This window comes from Miscanthus floridulus, chromosome 14, assembly GCF_019320115.1.
Source record: "Miscanthus floridulus cultivar M001 chromosome 14, ASM1932011v1, whole genome shotgun sequence".
In the NCBI taxonomy this organism is placed as follows: domain Eukaryota; kingdom Viridiplantae; phylum Streptophyta; class Magnoliopsida; order Poales; family Poaceae; genus Miscanthus; species Miscanthus floridulus.
Window position 1 is genome coordinate 6231513 of NC_089593.1, and position 15170 is coordinate 6246682.

Below are 15170 nucleotides of genomic sequence, written 5' to 3' on the forward strand. Positions count from 1 at the left end.
TTGGTTTAGGAAGAGGACTCAGATTGGGCAGACCGGATGCAATGCAGGAACTCAAGAAGGAATGGCTGCTTCCGGAATCCACCAAAATGACGACGTCACAACCAAGCAATGATCCCTTGAATTGCATTGTTCTGGGAGCAGCTGAACCAGAGGCCGTAGCAGAGGATAGCATCAGGAAAGCATGAACATCAGTAGGCTGATCAGCATCTTGGATTGGACTGTCGGCAGCTTCCTGGAATGCCTCGGAGCACATGTCCCAGACTTCTTGAAGAGCATGAACTTGTGGAACTAGGGCACACCGATGGCCTGTAGCCCACTTGTCGCCGCAGCGAACACAGAGTCCACGTGCTCGCCGGTAATTCCGCAGGGTGGACAGCTTGTCGTCGATGGAAGTAGACTTGGTTGGAACTCGCTTCTTAGGAACCGGATCTTACACAGCTTGGGGACGCCGGGGTGGAAGAGGCAAGGGAAGAGCACCCTTGATTGTTGCCGTGCGAGCGAACGGGGACGCTTCTGAGCATTTGAATTCCTTGCGGATACCTTGGTCCAGTGCCTTTTCCTATAACAAGGCGAGAGTACAAGCAGTATCGAGGTTTTGGGGTTGAGCAACCATAACAACAGAGCGAATATCTTCGCGTAAACCATCAACGAAGCGAGTTGTAAAGTAGAGTTTATCAGGGTGAGGATTGTAGGCTTTGAGCTGTTCAAAAAGATCAGTGAATTTTTCGATATAATCAGACACGGTGGAAGTGTGTTTAATGTGAAAAGTTGGCGTAAGAGCAGCTCGTGCTGATCACGGCTAAAGCGCTCATGGATGAGGTTAGAGAATGATTCCCAGGATATGTTCTGAACTTCAGACTCGACAGACTGAAGCCAGCGAGCTGCGGCATGGGTGAAATGGTGAGTGGCCACGCGAACCCAGATCGCTGGATGAACCGAGTACATTTCGAAGTGGGAACGAGCACGGGATAGCCACAACTTAGGATTATCCCCATCGAATTGAGGAAACAACATCTTAGGGAGGTGGCCTAAATTGGGATTAGCTTAATGGGGAAAGTAATTAGGCTGCTGGGAATTAGGGTGAGGAGCTATGAGTTGGGGATTGGAAGGGGGAGAATATTGTGGAGTTGGAAACGGAGACGGCTGGTAGTATGGTGATGGGTATGGGTTCGGCGGTGGTGGAGGAGGCTGGGGAGGGTACGGAAGCAGAGGCGGAGGGGGAGGATATGGTGGTGGAGGAGGAGGAGAAGAGAACTGTAACAGCGGCGGAGGAGGATTAGGTGCGGGTAACGTACCATTGGCCGGGAACGGGGCTATGGTCGTGACTGAGCCATACCCCGCATCCCGTGGTGGTGAGGCGACGCCGTGCCCACTGGACCAGTCGGTCGTTGCTCCGGCAGGTGCGCGCCCGGCGACCAACTCCAGAATACCGTTGGGGCCGGGAGATCCACCCTTAGGAGCAACGTTGGATCGATCCCAGAGCTTGGACAGCCGATCCACCTCCGAGCGAATGGTGAAGAGGGAGCTCTCGATCCGGGGTCGCCAGGCGGCGAACGCCTCTGAGGTGGATTCTAGGGCGGAAACCCGCTCGTCGCGCTCGTCCTGGATCTCGACGTAGCGCACCATCTCCAGATCATGTACGCGCCCCTCCAGCTCGCTGATGCGTTCGGAGAAGTGGCCGCCTCAGTTGTCAGCGACGATGGCGGTGGTGTACTAGGCGGAGGCGAACTGCTCCAAGGAGGCGAGGCGGCTGTCGACGGCGGAGTCGTGCTCGGAGTGGACGGCCTCTGACTCGGTGAAGCGTCGATCCAGACGGGCACCGAGGTCATCGAACTCGGAGCAGAAGGCGTCGAAGCGGTGAATTAAATCGTCGAACATCTGGCGGACGACGGGATCCATGGCATCGTGGGAGCGTTGAAGACGGGTGAAGTGGGGATGGGCGGGTGGGAGGATCTCCAGCACACGCGGTGATCGGAGGTTGATGGCTCTGGTACCAGTGTCAGACTCGCCGATAGCAGGCGGCCGGACTCAGGGATGAGTTTATAGAATCTACGATGTGTATTGGAAGAAGTACTTGTTCGCTACAGCAAAGATAATACAGAACTCATTTCATGCCCTCTTCCTCTCCCTGCCGAACAGATATACAAGCTTCAATTCACTCTTCTCGGCTTCGAGCCAGTGGGCCGACGGAGTGGTCTTTAGGCCGACTCGGGCTTCTCGTTGCAAGATACGCAAGCCCATTCCGGCCCAGCCAATTTGACGTTGCTAACTTTCTTCCTCTTAGGCCTTGGTGCCGCCGACGGGTCCCCAGGGTGAGGTTTGCTGACAGTCTGAGTCCGTCAGACACCGCGCGGCGGCACTCCGCCCTTATTGGCGAGCCTAGACGCGTCCACGAGGAAGCGGCCACAGCCAGGGCCCGCTCGTGCGTCTGCGCCGCACAGGGGAGGCGCCGTCGGTAGCAAATCAAATCGAGCACAGGAGAAGACGGAGAACTAGAGTGAAGGGCTTGTTCTTCCCCAAAATCCGAACCGTAGAAATCAAAATCCCTAAATCTTACTACATCCCTAACCCTAAGGCAAAGAATTAATGACTATTTACCCACGTTAAGACGACGAGGAACTCGACCTTGGCCCTACTGGCCATGCGCAAGGTGGCCACTGGCCACAATCAGGGAGACGCGCCACCGGTACTGTCCTGTGCGTGCGCGTGCGTCTCCGGCTAAGGGTGCCAACCGAGGGGCCAAGTCGACGGCGCCACCAGCAGACCCCACGCGGTTCTCGTCGCCGACGTCGGCTCTGTGTGGGAGCAGTCCATCTGCCGCCCCCACATGCCTCCGTCCCTTCCATCTGCTCCCACACAGAGCCGGCGCTCCATCTGCGGCCCCCACATGCCTCCGTCCCTTCCATCTGCTCCCACACAGAGCCGACGTCGGCGACGAGAACCGCGCGGGGTCTGCTGGTGGCATCGCCGGCGCGCCGCACGCGGCGCCGTCGACTTGGCCCCTCGGTTGGCACCTTAGCCGGAGACGCACGCGCACGCACAGAGCAGTACCGGCGGCGGTAAGCCAAGACGGAAGGTGGACGTCGGGTGAGGACGGCTGGTGCGTCGGATGGACAGATGGACGGTTAGGATGGGAAGACTGTAGATAAGCAATGCAGCAGCAGAAAACCTGTCTGAGAAACTAAAGATCTTTATATATATATATATATATATATATATATATATATATATATATATATATATGATTAATAAAAATAAAATTTTAAAAGTGGCATAATTCTTTACATAAACAAGATATTGGACCTGCTTGGCACAGCTGTTTTTTTTTTGTCAAACATTTCTCTCCCTCTCACGAAGACATGAGTTAGGCTAAAACTAAAAATAGTAGTTTATCCTAGCTCTCTCACTCGTGAGCGGTGAAGTTGCTCGTGAAGCTGTTTTAAAAAAAAAACATCATTTATTGGTCACGAGAGAGAAACTAACATGCTGGATGCTAACGGTATAAAATTTAACATATTATTCTTCGACACATCTTATATACTAATACTACTCGGCAATATATCTTTCCATTTTAGCCTATGAAGTATTGCAATAGGAACCAACATGACACAAGATCAAATGTTACTGTATTATTCATGAAAACACATACTAACAACTGCAATCAACAGGACGTAACAAGGCAACATACATTTGTTTGCCCTTGACTGTGCCGACAAGTATCATACAAGCAAAATGTGTCTGAAAAGATTTTATCACACTATACAATGGTACCAGCTTTCAACAGCTCATGCTCAACCGTAGTCATCCTCATCCTATCCCATCGTACGGTATAACAGATTGCAATCCTCAAACTCTGGCTAAGATTTCACTCGCCAAAAATTTCCTGGTACCATAAAGAATATTGATTCCAAACTGTAATCATCTACAGTTCCAAAGAAGTTCCACTTTTGCTTACACAGGAACAATTCAGATCATCTAAGCTCTATGCAAAAACAACTCAGTAGCTTCCCATCGGTGGCATCCCGAATGCTGGCATCGGACCAGGGCCCATTGGCGGCATACCCATTCCACCCATTGGAGGCATGCCCATCCCACCCATCGGAGGTGGAGGACCGCCCATGCCAGGCATTGGCGGAGCGGGCAAAGCAAGAGGAAGCAGTTGCGCATACATGTTCTGCACAGCACAACGGAATGCAACTTGTCATGTCAATGCCTCAGCATGAGATGATTGATTACACAAACAAAACATGTGAGAGCAGGTTTAGGTTACCTGCTGAGCCACAAGACCTTTCTCCTCCTTTTCTTTGGCTCTTTCTTCATTCTGTGACTCAATTTTGTCCTTCACTAAATCATCCACCTTGCTAGTGTATTCACGGATAAACTGCACACACAGCATGGATGTTACTAGAGTAAACTGTATGTAAATAAACATCAGCAAAGAAATGGACCGAAATAAGTTACCTGCAACAGGTATGGGAAGGCAAAGTCCAACATGTTGTTCATCCAAGCAAGCTCAAGAGCGACATCCGGCCGGATCAAGTCGTAGCAAATGAAGAGGCAGGAAGCAAAGCATTCTTTCTTACCCTGCATTACATGATTGGATGTGTTTACTAATCAGAATGCAATGCCAAGTAGACAGACTAGGCCTTATGGTGCATAGTATTGAATTAGCTTATCACTAGTCTCATATGATCAGTCAATAGAATGGGTTTGAACCAAACCTGCTCGATGAAATAGACAAGCAAGTCCTCTGACAGTTCACGGTCACCAGATTGTGAGCATGTCTCCATGCAATCCTTGTACATGTTGTCTTTCTTGGATAGAGCAATTGATTGCTTCCACCTGCCAGCCTTCTTGTAAATGTAGGCAGCTATCCTCCTCATCTCCAGCAATTCATGCTTCTCAAGCTGCTCAATAAATGAACACAGGTTATTAAATTAAAGGCAGTAACAATTTGCATTGCACGATTATCTAGCTATTTTTTACCTTCTGGGCAAGACCTATCTGGTCAAAGTTGTCATGCATGTCAACTGATTCACGGAGTCTCTCATAGTCTTCCTCTTCAACATAAAGCTCATTCAAGGCTTCATTCACAGCAGAGACATTGTTACTCTGAACTGCAACCATATATGGTTTCACAAGATGCAATTGACCAGCCTGTACAAAGGGCGACAAGACAGTCAGATTTTTTGGAAGGAATTCGAAACAGAACTGCGAAGTGTACAAAGGAAATAATTTTTCATTCAGATGCAAACCTTGCGCATTATGTCTACAACTCTGGTATGATCTAACCGAAGTGCAAGCACATTTAACATATCATTGATGAGATCAGGATGCTCTTGCAAATAGAAGTGAACTGCCTTGTAATATAGCTCGACATTTGCAACTTTAACACAGACATCCTTGAACTGCATATGATCCCATGCATCTGGAGAGTGGTTCATAATAGTGGTGGCAGCATTGTCAAATTCATCATACTGTATGTACAGGTAGGTAAGTTCTTCCCAGTGCTGCTGTTCATCACAAGCTCTGATAAGCTTAGGGAATATTCAGACGGGTGGAGAAAAGTTTGATGTGCTCCATAAGCTTCTCAGAGCGGTATCTAGCATATAGAACTCCCAATTCTGTGAAGATGCCCATGTGTGCACGTTCAAGTCCAAGACCACTCTCCATGAGAGCAATAAGTTCACTGAAGCATCCTCTATTCTGGTAGTATTCACTTACTTCTTCCAAGTCATCAACCTAAACAAACATACAAAAGCAGGTATGTCAGAATGAAATAGATCATAGAAGCTTTGTTATAAAGCAGTAGACTAGAAAAAATTATCAAGTATGCGCTCCTACTTGTATACCTGGAACAATAATATTGAGACCACATATTTGTAGCAAGGACGGAACTCCTTCAGCGTCAACACAAGCAAAGCAGACCTCCTTCCATGTTTTGGCACTGTTAGCCTTGCGAGCAGCATCCACAGCACCTTGGAACTGCTTCAGTTTAACCTAGGGTGAACAGCCAGCTTAGCCCAGTTTGAGATGAAAGCATAGATTATCTTTGCAGCTTCATATAGTTCTTCATCATACAGACGGTCACCAACAGTTTTGAAGGTTGGCAACATTTGGCATAAGAATGAATTCCTCAATGTCACTGAGCCTGTCAATCTTAGGCATATGCAAAGATGAGTTCTCCATCGACTTTGGGTTCCCGTGCCTTTTGCCTTACCATCAGAAGGTACTTCACTAAATCATTGTACACATTAGCTTCCTCGGCAGCACGGATGACATCAAGGAAGTGTGCAGCATCATCTGCGCGAATGAAGGACTCAATTGCTTCACTGACCAGACCTTCACGTAACTGGGCTTTGGCAACCTGGCTCCAAACAGCATCTTCTTCAACACGGAAAGCAAATTCCTCAGCTCTTTCTATGCTCCGGATGTTGTCCAAGAGAACATTGACAGCCTGCACATTTAAGTTGAAACTTCTTGAATATAGCAAAAGCCTCCTCATACAGTTGTGCTTCAACAGCAACTTCTCCAACAGCAGGCCCATCAAAAGTTATCAAGTCTGTTCACATAGTCCATGACTCTGGATGGATCTGCCTTGATAGCAGTCAAGATGAGCAGGATTCTGCAGATTGAAATTTCCACTGAAAGCAGAATTCTGAAGAACAATCTTTTCAAGAAGCTCAATCAATTCATGTGGCAGGTCAGCAGTCATGAAAGCCTTAACAGCAGCAGACACTTGCTCAGGGCTCTTGCTCTCAGGTAATGCAGTCGAAACCACTTGGTCAATGAGCTTGCCTTCTATATTCATTCTCAGGCTGAAGAACTTTATCCCACAGATCACCATCCATTCTCTCAACCACATACCTGGCAATTTAAATAAATGCAATATGAACATGTAAGCCATCAGACATTGATGTGGAGGTCTCGAAACAGGTGTCACAAGTCACAGCAACAAAAATATTACATACCTAGCTTGCAGCTTGAATAATGAGTTTTTGTTAGTGACATTAATAAGTTCATCATCACACTGCCCACGTCTGTAAGCAACAACGGCAAGTGTAGGATCCCGCTTTTCACAATATTTACCGACAACACGAGAGTCATAAAATGGGTTGGTAGTAAGGAAATGCTCAGGATTGTTGTTGCTGTCAATGATGATTTTCCCAAGAGCATTATGGACATGCACATCTTGGCTACCTTCACTCACTAAGTGCTCCAAGAATTGAGTGAGCAAACGTAGGCGGTTCCTGGTTCACATATCAAACAATGAGACCAACAAAAAAGGTGGGGGAAAAAGGAGGGGGGCGTGAACCATGTGACTAAGCAAACTGGAGGGATACGAAAAACAAACCTCTTCTCACACTCATCAACCAGTGGCTCAACAGGAAGGAGAGAACGAACAGAGAGAATCAAACCCTTGATAAAATCTTCAGGGCACTCATCATCAAGTAGTTGCCCCACTACCAATGGAGCATTCCCAGGATTCACCTGGAAACCAGAGAAAGGAATTAATCATTCCCACACTCAACATATTACGAGGAACGGCGCCCGAATTAACACCGAGTCGAAAGACATAATTACCTTCTGAACATAGCCTTCGATATATCGAAGCATGTTGTTTGTGTACAGATAGTGAGTGAGATCTGGCACAAAACCAAAGCGGTCACAAACATTAATCAGTGGACGGGCATCAGGTAGTTTTGCTTCCATCAAAAAGTTCTTTGTCTTCTCAGCATCATAGAAGTTTGACTCTCTGGTTACACGTTCAACTTCTTTGATCTGTCCAGTCCTTGCAGCTGCTTCTATGTACTTGAAATGGATATCCGGGTCCTCGCTGTTGCATGTAAAGAAACCTCAGGTGTGTTGCATTTTGAGGAAGACATGCAAATCTTGAGAAAGGCATTCGAATGTCAGACATCAGGAGAAATTACCTGGAGCTCAGATAGGATCCCAAGAAAAAGTAAAGGCCCTCATAAGATTTGAATTGCTCAAATAATTTGATGCAAGCGTCAACCCCTAGCTGCTCAAAGTATTCTTTCGCAGCCTGCAGATGCCCCCAAGATTTCACAATAATTAGAACCAACAAGGAAGAAAAGAAATGCCAGTGGGTTGGTCGAGAAGGGGAGGGGGTCATAGGAAACTGAACAGGAATACCTGCACAACAATCTGAAGATTTCCCCTCAGATTGACCAGTAGAAGGTCTTTCATGCACTCCAAAGCCCACTCTCTTGACAAGGTGCCAAAGAACTCAACAAGTGCCTGTCCAAGAAAGTTGTTAATGGGCAAAACAATAAAAGAAGATATCTGAAAATAACTGAAGTCTACAAACCTGTGGTTCAATGGCATGGGTATTTACAATGACACGCTTGATATCAGGCAACTCTGAGTAATGCTGCATCACAAAATGTAAGATTAGTTAAACAGGAAAGCGAAGCGGAGGTATCAGCTGCACCAATGCAAAGGCACTAACCTGGAGGGCTCGCAAGTACAAACCAGCCTTTTCACACAGCTGAGCAATACGAGGGCGGTCGTAATGACTGAACATACCATTAGCAAGAATGGCATCAGCAACATTCGGGTAGGTCACTAAGTTTATCTCCAAAACCTACAATTCATACAAACAGAAGCTCCTGAGAAAAAATAATAATGTACACATCCAAGCACAACCATTCATGTTCAAAGGGGAAAGATGATAACCTTGGTTTGAAGAAAAGCATGCTCTGGCAAGTTTGGCTTCAGAACATCCAACAGAAAAGCTGTTGCCTCCCGTATCATATTTCTCTGTTAACAGAAGCATGTAAGTGAAGGCATGCAACCAAATTCAAAAAGGAAGAGACTCGAATAGCCAAGGAATGTTAATAGACAACAAACAGTTATTTACGAATATAAAGCATACCTGAAGGAAAAGATCAGTTATTGTATTATAATCTACTGGGCAGCCACCCTCCATTTGTGACATCATGAGAGCAAAGTTCACAGCTCCCTGGTATTAAAGACAGTGAGAAATGGAATGATAAGGTTAATGATGCCACAACCAAGTATCGAATGTGGGTGTCTAATAAATGACCCATTTTGTTTAAACAATCAATCACCTGTGGATCTGTACGCAAGATGGTCTGGAGGAGGAAGAGATAATCTGGAGTGTACCCGACCTGGAACCAAGTTGTAGAAATAAAATTCAAAGCTCGAATGAGGTATGACAAGTAACAACTGAAAACAGAATCAATAAAACCAAATAACAAACCTGCTTTGAGTATATCAGGATCTTGTCAAACTCCCTCCTTTCAGCAAAAGCAGCAACAACTTTAGGGGTTGCCCTAGCCTTTATGTATATTTTCAGTGCAAGATCATTGTCCACAGTCTAAATAAAAGTGTACAATACATGGTTAGCGAACAACCAAGACACAAGTGAATGTAATTTGGCAAAGTACAGTAAGATCCCTGCAATCAACAAACACAGTATGATATCCATCTTACCTTGACAAGATCTCCTAGTTCTTCACTACACTCCAGCTTGTCTTCTGCCAACCAATTTTCTAGAAGATTCTTTTTGTTCTGATTGACGACAAGTCGAGATAGCTCAAGAGACTCAAAGGCGTTGAGCTTCCCTCGAGTTAGCAATGTGCCAAAGTACTGCAAGAGTGGGGGCGTTTGCCCAGCTTGCACAGGAACACTCTGCAATTTTTAACAAGCATAACAATTCAATCAAGTTAAGGACCCTAGACTGGAAGTTGAGTAACTGTATGTGTATAGATCAATCCTGATAGCAGGAGAGGCATGTGATAAAATTAACCATTGTACTTCTCATCTGTACCTATTACCTAATAATACTAATAAGTGAGCAGTACGCACCAAAGGTTTCTCTTCCAAAGTATACAAAACTAATCACTTTAATCAACAAGGCCCCACAATTTTATCAAGATTATAGCACAGTAGTTAATTCACTGAATTAAATGTGTTTTACAAAAATGTGCAGAGGTTGCAGCTGCTGAAAGGAGGTATAAAACTCACCTGAAATTTTGCCACGGTCTCAGGCGTTCTCAGGAGACCCTGGGGAGATTCCGCAGCCAGCTCGGCTGCTTCCTTGTATTTTGTCTGTGCAAACAATTCCTGGAATCTTTGCACAACCTGCAATACAATTCAGAATTCCATGAAAACCCTTACAAACTTGACACATAAGTTCGACTACACAATTTGTAACCTCCACAAACAGTATAGGGCATCAAGATTTGAATGGTTGCAAGGACAATGGTAAAAGAAGTTTGGGAACATAATATGTATGAAAAGTAGTTTTGATGAAAAGCTAAGGAACATCTAGTACATGATTTTGAAGCTCCAATTTTTCAGAGATCCTCCCTCAGTTCATTTTTATTTACTAGGCATGTTAAATTTTAAAAAGTCAAACTTCATAAATTTGACCAACAATAAGTCAAACTTCATAAAGTTGACTGAAAATAAGTCAAGTTATGTGCATGCTTAGTTCATAAAAGTTGATGGAGGTTCATATTTCAAATATCTTTCACTACAACATTGATTTTGTAGCAATTGATGATATATTGTAAGATAAATTGGTGATCAAGTATGTCTCTAAAGACTTCTTCAGATCTTAACATGCTTACTAAAGACAAATGGAGGTGGTAGTTTACAAGAGAGAAAATGAAAAAAAAATTGTGTGTACATTTATAAATCCATGAGGGCACTTCTGAAGCTTTGGTAAAAAGAATTTGGTATGTGCATATAGCTCTTGGGAACCACCATTTCACCAAGCAGCATAAGCCACAAGCACCCGTCCAGCAATGTCAATGAAGAAAAAAACAGCTATTTCCATCCCCCCCCCCCCCCCACAATGTTCAATTATTGGTGTTTCAAACTATATAAATAAATCTGGGACTGAAACCTGCTATACGAACTGATGAAGCAAACATTTTCACAAGATATCAAATTCAAATAAATTAGGTTCCAGTTGCTACTTTTGCCTTACTGCACAAAACTTTGTTAGTTTGCTTCCACTTTTTCATTATAAATATATAATAATCAATCAATAGAGACTTGCCCCTCCTGACTCTCAAGAAAATTAGGGCCACATAGGTTCAGTGGTATAGCAAGTTACTTCTTAATATAATGATGCTCAGCTCTCCTGTGTTTTTTTAGGAAAAAAAAAGCAAGGAACAGTACTGTAGTTTACAGGAGAAAATGTATTAGTAGACAGAAAAAAGGCGGCGCAGAGAAACTAAGCAAGCAAACAAGCATCAATGCAGCCAAGGCATACCACCAACATAACAGCATCCAAGTAAGTCATTAGTAATAGAGCTTACCAAGTTCTCTGCACCAGGAAGGTTAGCTCTCTTGGCCAGATTCACAGCAAGCTCAAGGTTGTTTAACTGCATATCGAAGTTGTGTTAAAAGAATTACCTAATGTATAGATCAGGAAAGGAAGTCCAGAAAGTGTCGAAGAACATACTTGGCCGCTGACAAAAGGTACAACAGTTGCATCATTAACTGTGGCATGTAAAACCTGCCCTCTTCTGTTGATGGCATAAAATCCACCAGTAGAAGAAGATTCTGCCGTCAAGAATATAGGATCTGAACTGATTCTATTTCTGTAAACTGCCGCGGCAGTTTCCAAGTCATATACAAACAAAAGGCCAAGCTTTGTAATTACATAGATAAGCCCATACTTTTGTGAAACCTGCAGCAAAAATGGAATAAAAACATATTAGATCCATCATGTGATGTTCTAACAATTGCACATCTTTCCCCTACAAAGTGCACATTTTTTCCATAAGATGCTCACCTGCATAGCTACAGGAAAATCATCCTGGAAATCTGGGGGGAAGAAGAGGTCGGCTTGTTTCTTAGAAAAACCAGGTTTCCCTACAACCAAACAATCAATAAGAACAATGGTGATACCAGTATACTGCAATGTCTTTCAAAAGAAAAATGAAGCCCACAGAGAAACATAGCCACTGCAATACGAGAAGTTTGAGATGTAGCACTAGAAAGAATAGAAAACACAAATCAATTTGATGATTTTTAAATACAAACCTGGCTGTGCACCCAGTTCAATAACATGCAACTTTGAAGTGATCTGTCCAGCATTAGATTGTCTTTGAGGCGAAACAAATAAGGGTTGATGGATTCTCATTACCAACAACCTGGACAGATTAGACAAAGAAAGGTTGGTAAATTACTAAATACTAGAAATAAAACAAGAATATAAGGTATAAGTAACTGAAAGGGTACCTTAAATGTTGCAAAAGATGCTGCATGGGCTTCAAGTGCCTGGCTACGCTGTTGATCAACAGAAAAAAGTTGCATATTTCCCTTCACCAGTTGTGGCCTCTGATTGCATGAAAAGGAGGGCACAACAATATGAGAAGCACATACGACAAAGTACTATGTAAGAACTAATTACTACCTACAGAAACTGCTCTTTGTTCAAGTACAGAATGACTGAGTTTTACAGAGACAGTGTTTTTTATCATAAGAGGATTGGAATTTGGAACAAAATCAGCAAGAAGGGGGGCAACGGTAATATTAGTTTTCAACACTCATTTGACATGCGATCTGTCTAATGATGTAACTAGAAATAAATTTCGGTAAGAGCATACCTCTGGGGCTCCAGGTGCAATTCCAATAAGTACAAGCCACTTCTCCGCTGGGTCACATCGATAGTTGATGACCTGATTGTTTGCCAAATTAGCTGTCCTATCAAACATCTTGGTGGGCTCAGAATCACCTTCAATCGACCAGTGGTAAACAGATGTTTGTGTCACCAAACCCAGCAATTTGGGAGTGATCCATTTCCAAAATACAACCTGCAGTTGAAAAGTAAATATATGGAACATGCTACTTCAAATACATCTCATTGACAGCTAGGAAAAAAACGTCATATGCAACAATATTGTAAAGTGTTTTGTACCTGCTCGGGCATCTGATGAGACTTGATCTTAGTCTTAGCCTCAATATTAAATATTTGAAGGTGATCCTGTGTTGTTCCAGGTATTTGGGCTGCAAAAACAGCAGATGTTTAACATTGTTTCAACTATTCTCAAACTACACGTTAAGCGGCTATATATAGCAACTCAATGTCTGACCCAGTCATTTGATTTGCAATTGCAAGTACTAGCATCAATCTGAAGGTGGTAACAAAGCATGTTATGTAAAAGATGAAGTGAGTGAACTAAATCCCAATTCAGTAAAGTACCCCAGCCAACAGCAATGCTGACAAGTAAGAACTTTATTTAACAAAATATATACTCGAACATAAGTTAAGCAAGCAATGCCCAGTAATAAGCAGGTAGAAAGCCATCAATCCAATATGAGCAGCAACACTGAAGACTAAAACAGACATGGGTTTTAGAATCCTAATGGTTTCATGTATGCTGAACTGAAGTGAATTTGACTCGTTGCAGTGATGATTATATATATGAATGGCATATATGAGGCTAGAATTATAGCACCACATACATGACTTGCACAAGATCAGACAAACAGGGCAGTATACACAAAACTCTGTAAGCAGTTACTGCACAGATCTCAAGCAAAGGCTTGATGTCACTCACTAGTGCAAATTCAGATGCCTAGTAAGGAACCAGAAGCTTAGATCGCTGCCCAGTTCATAGGGAGGCGACTATTCAACAAGGACTTTGACTAGTATGGGCGCAAGGGGAAATCTCATGTGGGCAGCAGAAGCTTGGTATGGCATGATGAGATCCCGCGCAGTGGAGTGAGGCGAATGGGCTAGATCCAGGAGGTGCGGGCGGTAGGTAGAGCAAGTCCGAACCTTTGAGGGCGAGGATCCTGGTGTTGGGGTTCATGAGGGCGGAGTCGGCGGTGATGGGGCGTCGGAGCGGCTGCATGGGCATGGCCATGTCGATGATGACGACGCTGTTCTGCGGGGAGGTCTCGCGGACGCAGATGTACTTCTCCGACTCCATGGTGACGTGGGTGAAGGTGACGAACTGCGGCGCGATGCCCAGGCTGGTGAGCTGCGGAGGACAAGCAACGAATGATCAGTGGAGGCGAAGCGGGAGAGATCTGCATGAGAGGGAGGGGGTGGTGGTGTTACCGTGAGCGCCTCGCTCATGGCGATGGGGGCGTTGGCCGCCGCCATGGCGACGGGCGGCGGTGACGAGATCTCTCCCGGCTAGTCTGGAGCGCGGAGGCGGCGTCGCGCGGTGCCTCCGCTCGGTGGACAAGGAGAGGGAGAGGGAGAGGGAGAGATCTGATCTGAGGAGGGGCCGCGACGGAACGAACCAGCACAGCCAGCGGTGCGGGGAAGGGAAAAAGAAGAGAGCACGAGACGCCGGGGAATTTAGTTTAGTGGGCGTCCCATGTGGACACGATGCTTTAGCTCATTACTCCTCCATTATTCCGCTAATTTCCTCGTGTCTTTGATACTCTCAATCGAGTTCCTTCGCTACCAAGGTGAGGTGTGGGGGTTTAATTTAAGTTTAACCACGCCCAAAACTTCCTCCTCTAATCAAGGGATGGAGGGAGCTTCCTTCATCATCAAGGTTGAGTTTGCCAGTTTGGTAGTATGGTCAATAACTCAAAATATGATTTCAAATCAAATCTTTAAAGTTGAGATTTATAAGGCGTGGTTAGCTCTCGCCATGCTATTTTTGGTTATATGTTAAAAGTTGAGTCATGCTAGAATCACGTAGAGATCATATTCAAAGAGCTTGTCATGGACGGTAGAAAAGAAAAGGAAAAAAATTTGACAAGATATGTCAATTTCTTACCACTAGTCGTTAGAAAAAAAAGTGACAAGATATGTCACTCTTTTTTTCACCACTAATCGTTCGTAGTCATCTTATATTTTGTCTGAAGGTATAAATATATCCTATGGTTACACTTACTTTAAATTTATAAACATGGTGTGTGTTATGGTCATAGAAAGACATGAAAATTCATGAGAATAAAACAAAAGCTCTGGATAAAGTCATTTCCAACTATAAGAATTATAAGGGAGCACATCGAAACATATGCGTACGTGTACTAAATTACATTTGTATCATTTCTTATATGTTATCTCCCACCGCTAATTCATAATATATTAGCAACATTTTGACTTGAGATAGGGTAAGGATACAATAATATTTGGGCTCATTCACCACACAGTTCTTTGTCCATGAGAGAGGTACTGTGAAAAACTAAATCAA

The 15170-nt window shown here is 44.4% G+C and overlaps 1 pseudogene; it reads right to left on the bottom strand.

The window, feature by feature from the left end:
• Positions 1–3611: 3611 nt before the first annotated feature.
• On the bottom strand, positions 3612–14299 carry LOC136502867 (clathrin heavy chain 1-like; annotated as a pseudogene).
• Positions 14300–15170: the final 871 nt, after the last annotated feature.